The sequence below is a fragment of the Bubalus bubalis genome, chromosome 18, assembly GCF_019923935.1.
Source record: "Bubalus bubalis isolate 160015118507 breed Murrah chromosome 18, NDDB_SH_1, whole genome shotgun sequence".
NCBI classification, from domain to species: Eukaryota; Metazoa; Chordata; class Mammalia; order Artiodactyla; family Bovidae; genus Bubalus; species Bubalus bubalis.
The window spans coordinates 25557281-25565635 of NC_059174.1; the positions used below are offsets into that span (position 1 = coordinate 25557281).

An 8355-nucleotide genomic window follows, 5' to 3' on the forward strand; every position below is an offset into this window, starting at 1 on the left:
CTCACCCCTCTATGCCATGACTAGGGAGGCACCCCTAGTCCCAGTAGTTCAGAACCCCCTTTCCAAAGATGCTTTCCAAGAACCTTAAGGGCTCTCTGCTTTCATTTCCCACCTTTGAACTTTCCAAGGATTCCCTGCCTCTTTCTTGTCTGTGCATAAATAAGAGAGTCATGCCCTCAGAGTGTTATCCTAGAAGTGTAATGGACACCCAAGACCTCTGGGATAGTATAGTTTGACCTTTGACCCAGTAGCTATGGCATATCCCCCATGCCTGTGAGCCATGGCTACAACCACCACACTTGTCTGAGCTCCCCCCAATTTAGTATTAGGTCATCTGCTTGATATATATGTCCTTGTGCTCCACAGACCCTGTCATCTAATGGAAATATACAGTACTTTTCTTCATCTTGACTTACCTCTCATGAAAGGTACTGTCTCTCTACTACTCTCTCTCCTCACATTAGTATACATCAAAATCAAAACCTTAACTCTGCTCCCTTGCTTCCTTTACCCACTGATGGGACATCCCTTGATTGTGTCAGTAACACTAGATCATTGTTCTATCCTAGGCTAGATTTATCAGAAAAGCCCCTCCCCCTAGTTGACCTCACTCTTCAGAGGTCAATGGCTCCTACCTCTTCCACGCTGCACAGGCCATCACTGATCAACATAAACCTCTAGAATATCGAGGCTTGCCAAACATTAGTTCAGCCCACGTAGCTGAGTTAATTTGCTCTTACCTGGGCTTGCCAAAGAGCAGAAGGAATGAAGGTCAACATCTATGCTGATAGCCACTACACCTTGGGTTAGTGGATGATTTTGGTATATGCTAGAAACAGAAGATTCATGACAGTAGCTGGTACCCTGGTCAAAAGTAGGCCCCAAATAGCAGAACTTCTAAAGGTATTGTTATTACCCCAGCAGATCATGACAGTTAAAACTGAAAGACATAGCACAAAAAAATCCAGATAAAGTCCAATAAATATGATAAATTAGCAGCATCTTCCCCAATCACCCAAAAAATCTAAGCAGTTTCCATGCTTTAGGATGGAGCCCCCTGCATCCCTCTTTGAGGCCCTAGACTCCAGTGGGATTATTCACCTACCTTCGAGGGAGAGCACTAATTTAGAAGGACTCCTGGGACTTCCCTGGTGGATCTGCAGCTAAGACTCTGTGCTCCCAAAGCAGGGGGTCCGGGTTCGATCCCTGGTTGGGGAACTAGGTTCCACATGCCACAAGTGATCCTGCATGCCACAACAAAAATTGAAGATCCCTCCTGCTGCAAGTCAGACCCAGTGCATCCAAATTAATTAGTTTTTAAAAAAGAACGAGTCCTAAGAAAATCATAAAAGAGGTCCACATGGCCCAGATAACAGCTTCAGACTCAGAAAGAATTGGATGGGAAAAAGCTGTCTGTTCAAGCCATTCAGATGGACTTTGGAATCACCAAGATGTCTATTTGGTAGCCCTTAATATCTCTCTCGAGTCGTTTGGTGTGGTTCACACAACATGACTCATACAGAAAGGACAGGATGCAGGATATATTAGGCAAAAGGTAGTTTGGACCATTTGGCTTTTATTTGGTTCAAGCAGTTCACTTGCCTCAATTGCCAGAAATATAAGTAAAAGTAGGGCAGGAAGGGAGGCAGCTCCCCCTCAGAACTTTCTTCATCAGCAAGTAGATTTTATCCAGGCACCAAAAGCACAAGGCTACCAATATGTTCTCACCGCTGTCTGCCTGTTTTCTAAATGGGAAGAGGCTTTCCCCTGCCCAAATGCCTCAGCAATATCAGTTGCCAAAGGGTTCCTGCAACAAATCTTCCCCACCTGTGGCATCCCCTCTACCATCTCTAGCAACAGGGGATCACATTTCACTGGTAAAATTATACAGGGAATGGAAAAGGCAGCACAGTAGTCAAAGACTCCACTGTACTTAGCATCCTCAGCCATCGAGTGCCATAGAAAGAACATAGAAACACCATCCTCAAGGCTAGACTGGCTCCACTGTCCAGGACTGGGCTTACACGCCCACAAGCCCTGCCCCTTGCTCTCAGGACTCTCACATTGTTCACCCCTATCTTCAGGCAAGCTATCTCCCTTTTTAAAAAAAAATTTATTATTTTTAATTATTTATTTATTCAACGGTGCCAGGACTCAGTCACATGGTTTCTTTAGCTGTGGCAATATCTTTCAGTGGTGGCATGTGGGATCCTTAGTTGTGAGGCATATGGGATCTAGTTTCCTGACCAGAGATTGAACCCAGGCCCCCTGCACTGGGAGCACAGAGTCCTAGCCACTGGACCACCAGGGAAGTCCCAAGCTATCCCCTTATGAAACAATCACAGGAAGGCTCATGGGGACGCCTTATTCATCTTGACTAGTGGAAGATTCTAACTTTATTCAATGTGACATCCTTAGATACTGTCAAGAATCAACAAAACACACTTGATCCTAAATCAACAAGTCAAGGTTCCGTTGACTGCCTTCCCTTTAGAACTTCCTGATTATCCTTCATGTGACTACAATAAGCAATCTGCTGCTGCTGCTGCTAAGTCGCTTCAGTCGTGTCTGACTCTGTGTGACCCCATAGACGGCAGCCCACCAGGCCCTGCTGTCCCTGGGATTCTCCAGGCAAGAACACTGGAGTGGGTTGCCATTTCCTCCTCCAATGCATGAAAGTGAAAAGTGAAAGTGAAGTCGCTCAGTCGTGTCCGACTCTTAGCGACCCCATGGACTGCAGCCTACCAGGCTCCTCTGTCCATGGGATTTTCCAGGCAAGAGTACTGGAGTGGGGTGCCATTGCCTTCTCCTACAATAAGCAATCTAGTGTTCTAGAAATGCCACTGTCAAAAAAACCAATCTTGAGCCTAGAAGGCTCAAGATTATTATACCACTTTACTCATCGCTAACACTGCTGTCAAATCATTGGGTGTTCAACACTGGAGTTGTGTTTCATAACTAAAGAAATAAAAGAGTCAATATAAGCAGCTCATATAACAACATCAAAAACACAAACAACCTGATTTTTTTTAATGGACAGAAGAACTGAACAGACATTTTTTCCAAAGAGGAAATGCAGATGGCCAATAGGCACATGAAAAGATGCTCAATATTGCTAATCATCAGGGAAATGTAAACCAAAATCACAATGAAAAGGACTTCCCTCATGGTCCAGTGGACCAGAATCCACCTGCCAACGCAGGGGACACAAGTTTGATCCCTGGTCTGGGAAGATTCCACATGCCAAGGGCAATTAAGCCCATATAACACAACTACTGAGCCCGCACTCTAGAGCCCGCAAGCCACAACTAACGAGCCGCTGTGTCCCAAGTACTGAAGTCCATGTGCCTAGAGCCCATGCTCTGCAACAAGGGAAGCCACTACAGTGAGAAGCCCACGCACTGCAACTAGAGAAAAGTCTGAGCAGCAATGAAGACCCAGCACGGCCAAAAATAAATAAGTTTTAAAAGACAATGAAAAAAACAAGGGAGGAGTTCCCTGGTGGTTCAGTGGTTAGGATTCAGCACTTTCACTGCCAGGGCCTGGTACAACTACTGATCAGGGAGCTATGATCCCACAAGCCATGTGACACAGCCAAAAAGAAAAAAAAAAAAAGGTGAGAAAACCACAATGAGGTATCACCTCACACTGGTCAGAACGACTATCATCAAAAAGAACACGGAGAACAAATGTTGGCAAGGATGCAGAGAAAAGGGAACACTTGCACACTGTTGGGGGAAATGTAAATTGGTACAGCCATTAGGAAAAATGGTATGGAAGTTTCTCAAAAGTCTAAAAATAGAACTACCATATGACCCAGCAATTCCACTCCTGGGTATATACCTGAAAAAAAAACCACTTATCTGAAAAGATATGTGCACCCCAATGTTCATAGCAGCATTTTTTACAATAGCCAAAGACAGGGAAGCAACCTAGGTATCTATCAACAGACGAAAGGATAAAGAAAATGTGATATATATATTTAATGGAATGCCACTAAGCCATAAGAAAGAATGAAATTTTGCTATTTCAGCATCATGGATGGATTTGGAGGGTATTATGCTAAGTGAAATAAATCAGACAGACTAAGACAAACACTGTATATCACTCACATGTGAAATCTAAAAAAATACAACAAACTAGTGATATAACAAAAAGGATGCAAATTCACAGATAAAGAGAACAAATTAGTGGTTATGGGGCAGGGGGAGAAGAAAGGGGGAAGGGCAATATACAGGTAGGGGTACACACTATTAGGTATCAAATAAGCTGCTGTACAGCATAAAACCCCCAAGCCACTCCAGGAACTCTGCACATCCCTCATACAAGTGGAAACTGAGACCCAGATCAACCACAGGAGGACCACCTTCAAACAAATCCTTTCCGCACCCAAATTAAGCATCCTTTGGTTACCTTCAGCCATCAGATAACTATCTCTATAGCCATTGCCTAACTCCAGATGATTCTTATTTTGTCCATGGAACCCATGCTTTATTGGCTGTTACATTCCATCTGGGCCAGATACTGGTTACCTTGACAATCTCACCCATCCCCTCATTTTACTCAGTTTCCCATGATCTCCTTCCTCTCTTAAACTATCTCTAAAACAGTCATCACTCCTTCAGTTTAATTTCCTCCCACTATAGGAACAAAAGGTATTCAGGACATCATCTACATCATCATCTACAAATACCCTTGTAGATGATCTTGGTTCCTGGGGAGCAATTTAGAAAAAAAAAAAAAAAACAGTAGAATTGGGCCTACATTCCATCCACGACCTCACTACTACTTGGGGGCAAAGGTTTGTCACCTTTTGGGTACCATTCCCAGGAATCTATCATCTGGCTCAAGAGGTTAGACTCAACAACAGAATCACCTGCTCATTGCTGAAGCAATTCACCTTGTCCTCAGATAACATCGCCATTGGCCTCAAATCAGTGACTCACCAAGGATGAGAAACCCAGCTCGCTGTTCTCCATAACTGCATCAGCCTCGATATGACCCAAGAAGGGGGCACGTGCGCAGTGGTCAGAAACAACTGCTGCATCTTTGTCCTTGGCAATCTACATGAAATCTCTGCCTTAACCAGGAAGGTTCGAGACATGAATGAAGAGGTGTGTGCAGTACTTCCATCACCACCCACTGAGGAGGGACAACAGGTCTGGGGACTTCTTCTAGAGGCTCCCTGAAGGTCTACGAAGTTGGGCACAGGACCAATTTGGCCTCTAGTCTTCATCTTTCTATTTATCTTCAAGGTATTCCTCTCATCAAATGTCTGTGGATCCCACAGCATAGCAATTATCAACCCTCATCAAGTCTCAACAGATGATTCAGCTGGTTCTAAATGAATAAAAAGCAACCAAATGAAAAATGAATGTACTAATATATTGATCAGAGGAAAGAAGAACGCCTCTGCATTCTTCCCTTTGTCAGAGGAAACTGACAAAGACTCTCTGCTTAACCCAACGTTAGTCAGGCTCCCTTGAATCTTCTCCCCAGAAAGGCCCATCCCTGTACTTCCTTATAGAATCCAGTTTTAGCAAGAATCTTGCTAAGTCAATTTAGCTGAATACCCCACCCTTGACACCAGATCAAACTCAGCATCCCCACTATACCCTGGGAATATGTGATCACCCTCACCTACCTTCAGCCAGAATTGCCCCCAAAGACTTGATAACTCTTCTTAGTAATTTTCCATCCACCAAAGCTGCCCCTCCCCCCACTTGCTCCTTGGCAGTAAATCCCCACTTGTTCTAGTTGTATTTTGAATCAGTCCCAGTTCTATATCCAAGTCTCTATTGCAATCTTTTTTTTAATAAAATCTGTCTTGGCCATTTTAACTTCTGCCTGTTCTCTTTAACAGTGCTCTTTTCTGGACTTCCCTGGTAATGCAATGGATAAGAATCCGCCTGCCAATGCAGGGGACATGGATTCAATACCTGGTCCAGAAGGATTCCACATGCTGCTGAGAAATGGAGTATTTCCTGCCATTATCAGTAAACAAGGATGTCCCAGCCATCAGCGATTCTGTCCCTCCAAAGTTAATTTCTGAGCTACAAGGGCACCCAGGAAGAACAGTACCTATAATCTGGCAGCCCTTAGGCTGCAGTCACTCCCAATGGTGAGCCTTGAGGAACTAAGGATATTGACCCCAGATAGCTGAGATGCAATGGAGAAGGCAATGGCACCCCACTCCAGCACTCTTGCCGGGGAAATCCCATGGACGGAGGAGCCTGGTGGGCCACAGTCCATGGGGTCACTAAGAGTTGGACATGACTGAGTGACTTCACTTTCACTTTTCACTTTCATGCATTGGAGAAGGAAATGGCAACCCACTCCAGTGTTCTTGCCTGGAGAATCCCAGGAACGGGGAAGCCTGGTGGGCTTCTATGGGGTCACACAGAGTCGCACATGACTGAAGCGACTTAGCAGCTGAGATACATCTGAAAGGAAAGATTTCAGTGACCCTAGACCCTTACATCTTCCCCTACATAGAAAAGTGCTAAATTCCTTAACTTGAAGTATCTGGTTTTACTTAATTAATAATAATCTTTAGATGGTCAGACTACCTGCCCTGTTGCAAACTTCTATACAACCTGATCCTCCCCTCCTCAAACACACACACTCACACCACCCCCCTCCTCAGACCTGTTCTCTCAGGGTCACTTGAGATGCTGTCTCCCAGGCTTTAAGTCCTAAAAATTCCCACCAAATAAAACATAACTCTCAATTTTCAGGCTGTGACTATTTTTTAAGTCGACACTGCAGAGCAGCTAAGCCAGTGTGCCCCAACTACTGCCCCTGAGTGCTGCAAGGGCTGAAGCCTGCAGCTCCAAGGCCCAGGAGCCACAACTGCTGAGCCCATGTGCTGCACCTACCGAAGCCCATCACCTACAGCCTGTGCTCTGCAATAACAGAAGCCACTGCAGTGAGAAGCCTGTGCACCAAAACTGGAGTAGCCCCCACCACCCGCCAAAAAACACTAGAGAAAGCGCAAGCAACAAGGATGCCCCAGTGCAACCAAAAAAAAGAAAAAAAAAAAAAAAAAAAGATTAACCCCTCCCAATCCAATCCGAAGTGAAAACAAGGCCATTTAAAAAAGTAAAGAAAAAAACAAACAGTGCTCTTTGTCTTCACCTGGCAGGTCGGTGAACAGGCTTTTTCTGAAGCCCTGCCAGATCTCTGCGGATTTCCAGGTTGGGAGGCCTGCCGGCGACCCCGAGGGCTTACTCTACCGAAACCTGCCCTCAGGTAAAGAAAGCTCCCATTTCCGGGGCGGGGAGGCGGCTCCGGCGAGGTCTCCGCCCTCCTGCCCTCCCGCGGGCGCCATCACCTCCTGACCTGACGCCAGTCCGTCGGGTCAGGACTTCCCTTGGTCTGGAAGGTTACTCTTGTGAACCTTAGACACCAGGCCTCCCACCTCTAGCCTTCAGCATCCAAACCAACCAGATCCTCAAATCGATCTTGGAATAGAATTAAGTGAGTTCTCAGTCGTGTCCGACTCTCTGTAACCCCATGGACTGTATAGCCCGCCAGGCTTCTGTGTCCATGGAATTCTGCAGGCAGGAGTACTGGAGTGGGTTGCCGTGCCCTTCTCCAGGGCATCTTCCGGACCCAGGCATCGAGCCCGGGTCTCCCACACTGCAGGCAGATTCGTTACCATCTGAGCCACTGGGGACTAGCACTTGAAAGCCCGCTCTGCGGGCAGTTTTGCCCACCCGCCCAGCACCCTGTGGGGCTGCACTGTCACATTTCATTTGTACAAAATAATGTTCTTTGCTTGGACACCCAGCGTGTGCTAGGCCAGGAGCCGGAAGCATATCTTAACTGCCCACCCCAGCCCTTTGCCCTGCATTCCAGATAAGGACTTGGCGGTTCAGAAAAGTTAATTAACTTGCGCATCTCCATGCTGCACGTTTGTAGCCACCCAGGACGGCAACCTCATCTCTGTGGCATGGCATCCAAGGTACCCAACGCCTCACTGGGCAACTGAGAAAAGTCCTGAAAAGGCCAAAGATAGCCCGAGGCTTTTGAAAAGAGGCCTTAGGCCAACCAATCTCTGGGTTTTTATCTTTTTTTTTTTTTTTTTCAGCCTAAGACCAGACACTTGGATCCCCTTGCAAGGCCCACCTTCCTGACCCTTATCCCCATCCACCCAGTAGGTGGGAGAAAGAGGCGTCTTCATTCCTCCTTGCCCCTCCCTCTGTGGGGCGGGCCGCTTTGTGGGGGGGGGGTCAATCCGGCTCCCCCAAAGCAAGGATGGGAGTGGCGGGGGCGGGCTAGAGAAGATTCCCGCCGTCCCGGAAGAGTAAAAGGGGCCGCGGGTCCCGCTCCACCGCCGGCACCTGCTACCTA

General features: G+C 46.5%; 2 long non-coding RNA genes across 3 annotated transcripts in view; one reads left to right on the forward strand and one right to left on the reverse strand.

Annotated features, from left to right (window-relative positions):
• LOC123330389 overlaps positions 1-8090 on the reverse strand; it is a 14806-nt gene extending 6716 nt beyond the window's left edge. The window contains exon 1 of one of the 2 annotated variants that reach the window (XR_006546258.2): positions 7138-8090. This is a non-coding gene — a long non-coding RNA (uncharacterized LOC123330389). Of the gene's footprint in view, positions 1-740; positions 1218-7137 lie in introns of those variants that run through there. The other variant, XR_006546259.2, reaches the window with a different exon arrangement.
• On the forward strand, positions 4977-6866 carry LOC123330390. Its single transcript, XR_006546260.2, has 3 exons — positions 4977-5114; positions 5864-6121; positions 6738-6866. It is a non-coding gene; the product is annotated as an uncharacterized LOC123330390 (long non-coding RNA).
• Positions 8091-8355: the final 265 nt, after the last annotated feature.